The following is a 13447-nucleotide window of genomic DNA, read 5'->3' as shown; positions in this document are numbered from 1 at the left end:
TGAAAATATTTCCTATGGTTTAGAGATATTTTTAGAAGTAGGAGGGTGGCCTCAGGCAAAATATGAAATACTCTGAATTTTTTTAGAAAATGGAAGTGTTTTAGAAACTTCCAACTTCTCAGTCTCTATCCTTAGATTCCAATCTGGATCTTGCCCTCCCTCTTGCCCTTTCCACTATCCCAGCAAGTCATCCTTGTCCCCTGCTTAATTCTCTCGGGAAAGGATAGAATAGGAGCTGGCAACTCTGATATTTGTCATTGATAAGTCACCTCCTTCCAGAGATCACAATTTCATTCTCACGGAAGAAGCTTTTGTGCCTTAAATCAGAGAAACAGCAATTTCCAGGTTGAGAGGGTCGGGGAGGAAGAAAATTTCCCCTACCCTTTTAGGTTCTTCTGGCTGGCCTAAGAATTAAATTGACATGAGGCAAAATTAACAGCAGAAAATCACACAAAAGTTTAATCACATGTATAGGCAGCAGAGACCCAGAAGAATGGAGTACCTGCCAAATGTCTGAAACCCTCACCTTCAATACCATCTTCAGCTAAAGACAAAAGAGGATGTTGGGGGTAAAGGTTTGGGACTTCAAAGGTGAGGAAGGCAATTCACATGGAGATGGATAAGTAAATGTTCGGTAAATGAATGTTTGCTGGGTTCGTGCAGAGACAATGGGACGCAGAGAGGAATTTTAACAAACAGGCTTTGCAAAGCTCTTCCCTGTCTCCACACCTAGTTCACACTTCACTTATCCATGGGAATAGTTCCCTTCCTGGAACAGGTCCCCGATCCACATTCTTTAGGCAGCTAGGGGGAGGTAAAAAGAAAGACTTCCGTTTCTTAAAAATAATCAGCCTGAATTAACCCTCATGCCATAGAGACACATTTTGGGGTGGAAATTTTTGTTCCCCTACAAGACTGTCATGTGTGGATTGTACACTTGGGAAGGAGGGAGGGGTGGCACTGCAGTATTATTTTATAGGCAGCTTCCTACCTCATATAAGCACAGAAAGGCAGAGGAGACCCTTATTGTATATCTCTATCAAAGGTGGGATTTTAGTGCTGAGGAGATCTTAGATCAATGCTCTAGTTAATCTGTAATGTTCATTGTACAACACCCCTGACAAAGGACCATCAAGCCTCTATTTGTATATTTCTGGTAGTGGGGAGCTCACTTCTTTAGGAAGCTTGCTGTTATTATCTTGTGCTTCTCATCCTGAAGCCCATTCTTAGAGTCCATTGAGTGCTAGGAGGATCTCACGTCCTTTGGAGAAATCCAGTGCTGTGTGTTTGCCCATCAGACAGATCATCCTCCAGGCCAAGGTCATCATGTCTGGTGCAAAACTAAATAGTGCAAAGGCAATATGGGGTTCACAGGCATTTTTACCCACACTTGGTAGGAGGAGAGGGGACTTTGGAGATCTGGTTTCTGTAACCAAGCAAAGAGCTTGTTTGCCTGCGGCACAGAAAGCCCAACTCAGACAGCAGGAGTTTGCGGCAAAGTAAGGATTTATTGCGGGGCACCCAGCAAGAGAGCAGAAGGCAAGCCTCAGATGCACTCCAACCTGGCCTTTGAGTTGATTTTTTTTTAAAGGGGAAGAACAAAGAGGCTGGGATTAATCATCGTTTCGTGACATTTCTGTGATATTTCTTATTGGGAGTCAGGGTGTCTCCGGTTTAGAATTCTCTGGCCAGGTGGTCCACAGCTTGGGGGTCTGTGAGCTCATCTTGCCCTAGAGAAACAACCTGAGTTTGAACAGTAATGATGATATGACAACAGCAATCTTAGTCGTCTGACTCTGGTTGGTAAGTGTTCAGTTAGCACAGGATTGAGGTCAGAGGGGACAAGAAAGGGAACAAAGTTTTGGACAGAGAGATTTAATCATAAACTTGGTAAGGGAACTCGGTTTTAGGGGGACTCTTAAAGGGGGACAGTTTCATTTCAAAGACAGTTCCAAAACAAAATTACTACGATTTATGTCAAAGAGTGTTCTGCCTATGTTCTCTTTGAGGATTTTTGTGGTTTCAGGTCTTACATTTAGGTCTTCAATCTATTCTGAGTTTATTTTTATAATGGTGTGAGGGAGTGTTCTATTTTCATTCTTTTACATGGAGCTGTCCAGTTTTCCCAGCACCACTTATTGAAGAGACTGTCTTTTCTCCATTGTATATTCTTGCCTCTTTTGTCATAGAATAATTGACCACAGATGTGTGGTGTCTCTAAAGCAAAAGAAACAAAAGCAAAAATAAGCAAATGGGACCTAATTAAACTTAACAGCTTTTGCACAGCAAAGGAAAACATCGTCACAATGAAAAGACAACCCACTGAATGGAGAAAATATTTGCAAATGATATGGCTGACAAAGGGTTAATATCCAAAATATATAAACAGCTCATACAACTCAATATCAAAAAAACAAACAACCCAATCAAAAAATGGGCAGAATACCTGAATAGACATTTTTCCAAAGAAGACACACAGTTGGCTAACAGGCCCATGAAAAGATGCTCAATATCACTAATTACTAGAAAATTGCAAATCAAAACAACAGTGAGGTATCATCTCACATCTGTCAGTTGACTGTCACCAAAAGCCTACAAGAAATGTTGGATAGGATGTGGACAAAAGGGAACCCTTTCACACTGTTGGTGGGAATGTAAATTGGTGCAGCCACTATGGAAAACAGGCTGGAGGTTCCTCAAAAAATTAAGACTAGAGCTACCATATGACCCAGTACTTCCATTCCTAGAATATATATCTGGAAAAAAATGAAAACACTAATTAGAAAAGATCCAACGTTCATAAGCAAGATATGAAAGCAACTCACATTGTCTATCAACAGAGGAATGGATAAAGAAGATGTGGTATATACATACAACGGAATATTACTCAACCATAAATAGAGTGAAATTCTGTCATTTGCAGCAATGTGGTTGGACCTAAAGAATATTATACTTACTGAAATAATTCAGACAAACACTGTATGATATCACATGTGGAATCTAAAGAATAAAACAAAAAATGTATACAGCAAAATAAAAATAGACTCACAGATATAGAAAACAAACTAGTGGTTACCAGTGGGGCGAAGGAAGGGCAGAGAAGCAGGATAAGGGTATGGGATTAAGAGACGTAAATTACTCTGCATAAAATAGATAAGCAACAGGGTATATTATACAGCACAGGGAATTATAGCCATTAGTTTGTAATAACTTTTAATGCAGTGCTGAATCACTAAGCTATACACATGAAGCTAATATAATATTGTAAATCAGCTGTACCTAATAAAAAAAAAGGCAATTATAGGTGAAATAGCAAAGTTTGATGGTGAGGACACTGCCTCGGGATCCAGAGCACCTGAGTCCAAAGCCTGGCTCCACCAGGCTATCTGCATAAAATTGGCCACTGACTCAACCTCTGTAAGCCTTGGTTTCAGCATCTGTAAAATGAAACTAATGATACTGTTTGCTTCTTAGAGGGATTAAGGGGATTAAATCATCTCATACATGCAAAGTATTGAGAGCACTGCCTTGCACATAGTAAGCACTCAGTAAACTTTCTTTAATATTTATTTTTATTTGGTTGTGGCAGGTGGGCTCCTTAGTTGTGGCTTGTGAACTCTTAGTTGTGGCATGCACATGGGATCTAGTTCCCTGACCAGGGATCGAACCTGGGCCCCCTGCATTGGGAGAGCAGAGTCTTAACCACTGGACCACCAGGGAAGCCCCAACTTTTGTTATTACTACTGCTACTAATACTAGTACTATGGTTTACTCTCATACTGAGGAATCCTAAATCTTCAGGTACAAATTGCTTCATATAGCAATTCAGCACTCGAGTGTTAAATCCCTGCATTTGCAAGGATCTTACTGTGCACTAAGCAATTAGCCTTCACAGTCCCATGTGCTTCTCTCCAAAATCCTGTTGTCTGGGCACATTTTATTATTCCCCATATTGCAGCTGGGAAACCCGAAGCTCAGAGAGGTCAGTTGCTTTTCCCAAGGTCACAGCTTGAATGTCACATCTTCAGAGAGAGATGCTTCAAACCACCCAATAGAAAGCAGCCACCCACTCCTTCTTTACATTCACTCTAAACTTATTGCCTGTATCTTATTTACTATTATCTGCAATTTTTTTGTATATTTCTATTGATGATTTTGCTTATTTTCTGCCACCTCCCAGCTAGAATACAAGTTCTCTGAGAACAGGAGCCCTTTCTGTCTCGCCACAGAATCACCCCCTAGCACCTGTTTGCTGCAGGCCTTTGGTAAACGTTTGTGAAAGGGAAAAATGAAGGACACCAGGAGGTATAACAGGATAGAAGAGCTATTCTGTGGGAGCACCTGAAGGAGGTGGCTTTGCATTCTAGAGCTGTCCCTGATTTCATGACCTTGGGCAATTGACTTCCTGTCTCTAATTAGTGAAGTGAGAATAATTATCTCTACGTCCTCTTTGCTGTGGTGAGGAAAAATGAAATAAAGTTTATAGGTCACTTAGCATAGTGACTGCAAATCATGAGGGCTCAGTAAATATCGGGTCTTACTCATCTGATGAGACAGGATTTGTGGGGTTTTGTTGAGAATCCTTCCTGCCATGGTCTTTACATATAGAGCAAATTATGAATAATAACTGATGGGCACAGAGTTCAATAAACCAAAAATCAACTTCTTTTTGTTCCATTCAGCTGCTTCAACTTTGACAGTTATCTTTTTTTGTTTTTAATTTTTATTGGGATATAGTTGATTTATAACGTTGTGTAAGTTTCAGGCATACAGCAAAGTGCATCAGTTATACATATACATATATCCACTTTTTTTTAGAGTCTTTTCCCATATAGGCCATTACAGAGTATTGAGTAGAGTTCCCTGTGCTATACAGTAGGTCCTTATTAGTTATCTATTTCATATGTTGGGATTGACAGTTATCTTTTAATTGGAGAGCTGAACAGAACTTTCTCATTATTTTTCTTCCAGACTAAATGTTCCTTTTTAAACGAAGTCTCTCAATTCCACCTCAAAGGCAACCATTTTATTTCTTGCCACAAGCCCAGGGAATGTATGAAAAGGAATCCTAAGATGTTAAACTTAGTGGAATGGCAGGGAGGGCTTTGAGGTTGCCCAATGTGACTCCTTCCTATGTCCGGGAAACTGAGGCCCAGAGAAGGGAAGGGATCAACCTCAGGATGACACAGTAGGCAAGCCGGGACTTGAGCCCAGGTCTCTTGAGTTCACTTGTTGCCTCATTTCACTGACACTTCTAGAGAAAAACAAAAAACACAGAAAAACAAATACAGACCCCAAATTGTGTGTCCCCCCCCCATCAACCTTGCATTCTTCGTAACCACTCCCAAAGGAAGAAGGAAGACAGTTACAGGAAAACTGTGATGCTTCCCCATTTTAAATTTCCACCCAGGGACTCCTTTTCCTAACATGTTTATGTAAAAGATTAGGCTACGCTTTGCTCTAATTGGCCATTTTTCCACTGAGAAAGAGAGCTGCATCAGTGTTGGATTAGCTCAGACTGAAGCAGGAAGGCCCACTGATAGATGTATGTTTTAATCTGTCAGCATCAATGAAGAAAGAAAACTGTTACTAACTTTTTGTTCCGACCTCACCATTTAGCCACGGATTTTTGAGAGAGGACTTCATTTACTAAACAAACTGCTCAGTAGCGTCAAAATTCGTCTTTTAAGAGGACTTCATGTGACACTCAATCCTTGATTCCCCAATAAAACAACACAGCTGTTCCCTTGCTGCTCATCTCTCAGCAGGAGCTGCAAAATCATATTTAATCAACTCTGCTTTAAAAGCCATCCAATTTCCTCTAGGGCTCTGGCATGCTTCCCCAGGCCAAGATGGCCGCTGCTGACAGCTCAAGGGCAACAGCCCAGGCGGAGTGGTCTGCCATTTTTCAGAGCACTTCCTCATGTGCCGTGCCCTCCACTGGGTACTTTATATTCAAGATTTCATTTAATCCACCTTGCAGTCCCCTGAAATAGAGACGATTGTCATATTTCAAGACAAAGAAACTGAGGCTTAGAAGTGAGCGGATTGGGATTCAGACAAGTACTCTCAACTTCCAAAATCTGAGCGTCTTCCAATCTTCAGTCTGGCTTTGCATTGACATAGACCAAAGACTTATACAGGGGATGAGTATGAGTCAATCTGACAAGCATAATCAAAGCTGGCAACAAAGAGTCCCTGCCAAATGTTATAGGTCTTAAACTCCCTTAAGCTCACAGCTTTGTCTCCCCATGATGACACTTTCTGTTAGAATGTGAATGCCCTTGGGGACTTCCCTGGAGTTCCAGTGGTTAAGACTGTGCGCTTCCACTGCAGGGGCCACTGGATTCGATCCCTGGTCAGTGTAAATGAGATCCTGCATCCTCCATGCTGTGTCATGTGGCCAAAAAAAAGAAAAGAGTGTGAATGCCTTCATGTCATCTTTTATCCAACAATCCTTGATGGCTACCATATACAATTCATTCTCCAAAGTGAGGTGGAGGGATACAGAGATGAAATGGATATAGATCTTGCTTTCAAGAAGCTCAAAGTCTAGGAATAGAGGTATAATAGCAACATAAATCATTCTAATGAGAGGTAGACAAGGATATCTATTATGAGTGGGCCAAAATATTATATTATGGGAGTCTGAGAAAAAAAAAGTCTATTCCAGCCAAGGCATAAGATTAGGCTATAGGAAGAGTGCAAGAGTCAGAGTAATTAGCACTAGCTGCTGTGACATAAAGCCCCCAAACATAGAGGCTTAACATAACGAGAATGTCTTCCTCATATTCTGTTGGGGTTCCTCAGGGTTCTCTTCTAAGTGGTGACTAAGGACACAGGTGTCTTGCATCATGTGGCTCTATCCTTTGACAGCTCTATGTTTCTGGCCATATGACCAAAGAAGAGAGAGAGAGAAAGAGTGGAGAATCAATGAAAGGTTGAGAAGCCACGCCTGGAAGGGGCTTAATCCATTTCATTCACATCACAAGGGACAGACTCAGTAGCATGGCCCTAACCCTAACCCTAACTTCAAAGGATCCTGGGAAATATGTTTTATTCTGTATGCCTTGAACAGCAGAAGTTTCATTGAACACATAATATTATTTCTCTTACAAAGGATATTGACACAGATACAGTGGAATGGTTTTAATTGAGCAAATTGAGAGACAAGCAGGATGTAGATAGTGTAGGGGATGTTAGAGGAACACTGATTCAAAGGATATTTGGTTTGGAAAGATAGTTGATATCAGATATGAAAAGGCCTTGAGTGACAAGGCACATTTCCCAAAATGTGTTTTCCTCAGTGTTAGTGATTATAATGTTAAGAATGATTTGTGTGGTCAGACAGATTTGGGAAAATCTGGGTTACCAAACTGTAATTGTTTTGGTTCCTGTAGGAGCTCTTGAGATTTTTGGAAAGAGTCATGATATGTCAATTATAATAAACCTTTTGACTACAAAACCTCTTTTTTCACAGAATATTTTGTCAGATTAAAGTTTTGTGAAACATGCTTTACATAAGGAATCTTAGGCAATGGAGAGCCATTAAGTAGCAGAGAAAAACAGAACTGCTTTTAAAAGTATAAGCTTGCCAGAATTGATCAATTGGTAATAGCTGGCAGCAATGCTGTTAGGAGAAGAATCACAAAACCTCATCTGAATTCATCTGGGAAAGTGCAGTGATTGATTAATAATGTCTTCTATGGGCTAAAGAATGTAGAGTTGTCACCACAACAACTAATTCATTGTCTAATTAATTTTATGTGTCAACTTAGCTAGGCTATGGTGCCCAGCTGCTTGGTCAAACAATAGTTTCGATGTTGGCTGAAGGTACTCTGTAGATGTGGTGAACATTTACTATCAGGGACTTTAAATAAAGGAGATTACCCTTGATAATGTGTCTCATTCAATCAATTGAAGACCATAAGAATAAAACTAAGGTTTACCTGAGAAAAGAGAATTCTGCCTCAAGACTGCAACATATAAATCCAGCCTGAGTTTCCAGCATGCTGGTCTCTGTATAGATTTTGGACTTAAGGTTGCAATGTCAACTCTTACCTGAATTTCCATACTGCTATCCTGCCCTACAAATTTTAGATTCACTAGCCCTCACAATCATGTGAGCCAATTTTATCTATCATCTGTCTTTCTATCTATCTATCTATCTGTCTGTCTGTCTATCTATCTATCTATCTATCTATCTATCTCTCCTACTGGTTTTCTTTCTCTGGAGAACCCTGATTGATAAAACATGTGACAATAGATAAAGATCTTTGACTTCCTTGTTTTAAGTAAAGGTGGCAAGTTGGGTAAAAAAGAGTGCTTGGGTATTTGGAAGTCAACTCCAAAATAGGGAAGGAATTCAAGAAGAGAAAGAGATGAGTTTTGATTTGGGGTTTTGTATTTCAGATGTCTGAAGAGCAAGTAACTAATGGACATCCATTAGAAGCGCATTCATGCAGGGATAAAGAAAAGCCAGCATTATTTCCAGTGTGTAAAAATATTTTGGTGAGAAGGGCATATCTCCCTTAGAATCTTTTGAGAGATACACCTGTCTGTTCCTAACAGTTTCCTGAGGCTGAAATCTGGGAGAAATGTCACCAATGACATGGGGACAAAGAGCTACTTTGTCCTGAAAGGAGGGAGGCGTCTTTTGGGGCTAAATGTCCAAGGCACACCTGAGTGTGTGAGTTAAAGGAGAAGAATGAACATAGAGAAAGGAGGAGAGGAATGCCATTAGAGAAAGCTGGATGGAGCTGAGTCACTGGGCATGACTAAGGCATGACTAAGACCTCCAGGGTGATGGATGAAGGTCTCACCCCTAGGAGAACGGAGTAATTATTAATGCATGTGTTCATGGTGAGCCACTTGGTTGTGAGAACCACAGTGGAAGCTCTTTATTGTAACAGCTCAACAATCATATACTGATTCCCACAATGCTGCAGGCACTCAGCAGGCATTGAAGTCAGGCAGGGGAAGACAAATTCAGCCTTGTTCTGGATCAGTCTCCCCTGTGTTCTCACAGCACCCTCAACTAACTCTGTCTCACCATTCACAGGTGTCATGAGGTAGCTTTGTTCTTACCTTCATTCAACAAAGATCTATTGAGCTCCTACAATGAGTCATGCACTGGTCTTCTCATGGTAAACATATCAGGGAACAAAAATGGCAACATTCCTTGCTCTCACAGAGCTAGCATTTTAGTGTGGATGGCAGAAGATAGCATGACAAATATTTCAACTATATGATGAGTAATGACACGTTAAGCACAAATAAAATAAAGCATCTGTGTCCATCAGGGGAGGCAGGTTATGATGGAGTCATCAACAACTCTGGGATCTCAGTGGCTTCTCCTACAAGCCTCATGCCCATCATGGGCCAAGAGAGACCTCTGCTCCCACATGTCCACTGTCTTCCTCACTCTAGAACCCAGAATGATGAAGCAACTACTGTCTGTAATATTGCTGGTAACCTTGGCATAAGGAAAAAAGAGATTCCCCCCTCCGCCCACCCCCGCCCCACCCCAGTGTCACCTGGGTAATGCAATAATACAGCCTGGAAGTGACACAGATTATTTCTGCACATAACTCTTAGGACTGAACCGATTACTTGGACTGACCCAAAATATGGAGTCCACAAGTACAGTCCAATCATGTGTCCAGACTGAGGGGAAACCTATACATTTGGCAAATGACAGTAGAGCTGTTTAGGTCATAGTAAGAAATCTGGCTTTTCCTATGAGCAAAATGAGGAGGCATTAAGGGGGTATGAACAGAGAGTGAATGTAGAAGGAAACAGATGTTTGTTGAGATCTTGGCTTGCTACTTGCCTTGTGTGTGTTGGGTGCTGTGAACTGGGATAATAAAACCTACCTTATTGGGTTGATATGAAGAGTAAATGATATATATGTATAATGTTGGGTATGGAAAAGTTTTTGTAAACAGATAGTAATATACTGAATTTTCTATATATATATATTTGTTTTTCTTAAAGATAAGCATTAATTTCATCAAAAGCAAAAACCAAGTATTATTCATCATTGAATTCCCAAGGCCTAATAAGGTTTGACCCACTTTATTCTCTTAATATGTGTGCTTAATCATCCAAAGGATGGCTGCGGGTAGGAGCGAGATGCAGACGACATCTGTGTATGTGTCTTTCTCCTAAGAATTCACATTTTGTCCAAAAAAAGGAGAGCTGTCACCTTGAATATGAAAGGTCAGGATAGCAATTCATAAGCCATAGTTAATGATCAAGCTCCTGGCATCCCAGCTGCCAAGTCTGGGAGAGCCATGTTCTCTGTGGCCTCATGGCTTGGGGGACTGTTTTGGAATAGGATTATCTGTCAGCTTCTATTTCTGAGATAAGATATGACCTCCCCATAGCTGACACATCTGTCAGCCCCACAGAGTCTTTGTTCAAAGAGAAATGTAGCCTAGCAGCAGTTGCAATGCATAGAGATAGAATTACAAGAATCCTGAAAAATCTTGTTCTGAGTATGTGTCATTCTTATGAATAGAGGCGCCACGGTCCAGGGTCAACCTTAAAGCACGACGGAGAAGTTAGGAATATTCTGTACACTCCTCTGCATGTGTCTCCTCTTGCTGCAGTCTCTTTTCCACAGCCCTCTCATCTTGATCTGGCAGTAATTTAACTTTGGCCCATCCAGTCAGCTCTTTTCCCTGCTCCCTTCCTTGTGTTTTCTCCAGAGGCATTCATCTTTCATATTATTGAGCACATTCGGTTAGTAGCTGTGAATTTAGAGAGATCAGCATATCATAGCTGTGATGATCATACTTCTTGGTTTGCTCAGGACCATCATGGCTTTTGCCTAATGTCCAGGTGTAATTATTAATAGTGTCCCCTTTTGCTTTCAGTGTTTTCTCAGTTTGAAAAATATGTGGGTTCATTCATCATCGCAGAACTTTATCCCTTTCTAAAGGATCACAAAAAGATCGGGAACTATCAAGCCTCTCCAACAGAGTGATCTTAGAGTTAGTTTAAAGATTCATATAATATTAGAGCTGGGGGGAGGGGGGAGGGGGAGTGTTGGTGGCCACCAACCAGCATAAACTTCTGAGGCTCAGGGTGGGCAGTGAATTGTCCACTCTGCTGCTAAGTCATCTGGAGCTTGACCTCCCCATCAAGTTCAGATGTCACATTCTTCCCTTTTGAGAGAAGCAAATGGTATGATAGAACACCCAGCCTCTGGTCTCTGATGATCCTGGGTTCAAAATTTGACTTTGTCAATTAATCTAGGACAGTTGCTTCTTAATTTCAAGTTCTTAATAAGAATAGTAATATATAACTTAGCCAGATTGACTTAGCCACATTTAGTCACATAATATGTGAAAACTGTTTAATGTCGTTTATTGATAATAATTTAGAGCATCAATTAATATTATTAATAAAGTAAAAATTTACTTTCCATATCACTGCACGTATCCATACCTGACACCTAGTAGACAGTATGCATTGGTGGATTCAAACTGTTGAAATAACTGTAAGCAAACTCTTCATCTTGGATCTTGAGATATCTATATAGATATATATATCTCATAAATTGGTCCTCCAAATATTTTATTTTGATTAAGATAGGAGAAATCTTGGGTGTGGAGAGAAAAAAGAGAAATATGAACACAGCCCAGATATTGGAATGAATGGTAAGATATTCCCCTGACTTGAGTTCTGCACTTACATAATAAATACGTGGATCTGCTACCATCCCATTACAGAACGAGCAAGATATAAAAATTATGTAAGCAGTCTTGGAGAAATTAGCACCATTTTTTTTCAGTGTGTCTTAAGAGTTTATTGGGCATATAAGAACAGATTGCTGGGCTTCCCTGGTGGCGCAGTGGTTGAGAGTCCACCTGCCGATGCAGGAGACACGGGTTCGTGCCCCGGTCCGGGAAGATCCCACATGCCGCGGAGCGGCTGGGCCCGTGAGCCATGGCCGCTGAGCCTGCGCGTCCGGAGCCTGTGCTCCGCAACGGGAGAGGCCACAACGGTGAGAGGCCTGCGTACCGCAAAAAAAAAAAAAGAAAACAGATTGCTGTGAGTGTGAGTGATAACAGGAGTAAAGCTGCTCCCTCAACAAGTGAAAAGGAATCCAACCAAGTCCAATTGTTCGTAATAACAATTGAATGGAATCTGCTGAGTGGGACCACAGTCGGGTACACTGAGCACAGGCCCTCACAAAGGTGTGGTGGGACATGCTCTGGGGTGTCCTACACAGTGTGGCAGCAGGGGGATGGCCCCGTCACCTGCCACCTGGTTAAGATTTGAGATGCAAATGGATGCACTTAACTCACAACCACTCTAGCCCAAAGCAAAGCTTTTCACTCCCTGGTCCTGCCTCTTTGTCATTTTTCCCCCTCTGAGTACGTCCTTGAGGTTCAGCCCAGCTTGACACCCCAGGGGCAAGAGCACACACGGGGTTTGCCCCTAAGTGCTAAAGACATCACCTCAGATTTGGGCTTAACCTGTTTGGGGGCCCATAATTGCCTAGGGAGTTGAAATTTGCATTAGAGAAATGCGAAGAATCATTGGAGAGAGACATCAAATTATGGTCTTTAGACCATGTGGGTTAAAATGCCTTGGAAACCGTCTTGAAAATGCTGATTTCTGGGTCTTATCTTTGACCTACCTAATTAAACCATTGGGAAATGGGATCTGAAGATACATAAGCTCACAGGCTATTTCAATCCTCATGAACGTTTAGGAACCACCTGGTTAGTGGCTCTACGAACAGTTCAAGGAAAATTACCTTTATCAAGATCCAATAATGGTAGCCGCCACTATCTCCCTCCGACCATTGAGAAAACTAAGGATCACAGGAATTAAAACTGGCAGAAGACACAAAGGGTTTGGTTACAGAAGAGAGAGATAATTGTTCTTTGTTACCTTACAAGGAAGTGACCTTACAAGGAAGTGGTAGTAAGGTGCTTGCCCAGATTCACATCTCCCTGAAGCTGTAGGGGCATTTCCATGGTCTGGGGAACATAAAATTGAATCTTATTTTGATTATTTGGTGAAATTTATTTATTTATTTATTTATTTATTTATTATTTTTATTTGTTTATTTTTTTGGTGGTACGCGGGCCTCTCACTGTTGTGGCCTCTCCTATTGTGGAGCACAGGCTCCGGACGTGCAGGCTCAGCGGCCATGGCTCACGGGCCTAGCCGCTCCGCGGCATGTGGTATCCTCCCGGACCGGGGCACGAACCCGTGTCCCCTGCATCGGCAGGCGGACTCTCAACCACTGCGCCACCAGGGAAGCCCCCATTTTTATTATGTCTGAAAAAAATTACAATCAAGCATAAAATAGTCCTACCACTTTGAATGAACCCCTCTAGATCCTGCCACCTCCGAATATATCTAGAAAGTCAGAGGCATTTTCCAGGGGCAAAAGTGACTCTTGCCTTAAGTTTGTATTTTTATT

At 41.4% G+C, this 13447-nt stretch overlaps 1 long non-coding RNA gene across 2 annotated transcripts in view; it reads right to left on the bottom strand.

Annotated features, from left to right (window-relative positions):
* Nucleotides 1-13447, bottom strand: part of LOC309802382 — a 79267-nt gene that overhangs the window by 41857 nt on the left and 23963 nt on the right. The window lies entirely within an intron of this gene.

This window comes from Mesoplodon mirus (genome assembly GCF_964341445.2).
Source record: "Mesoplodon mirus genome assembly, chromosome: 1".
NCBI lineage: Eukaryota > Metazoa > Chordata > Mammalia > Artiodactyla > Ziphiidae > Mesoplodon > Mesoplodon mirus.
Note: the sequence above shows the minus strand (reverse complement) of the source record. Positions and strands in the feature narration are given on the sequence as shown.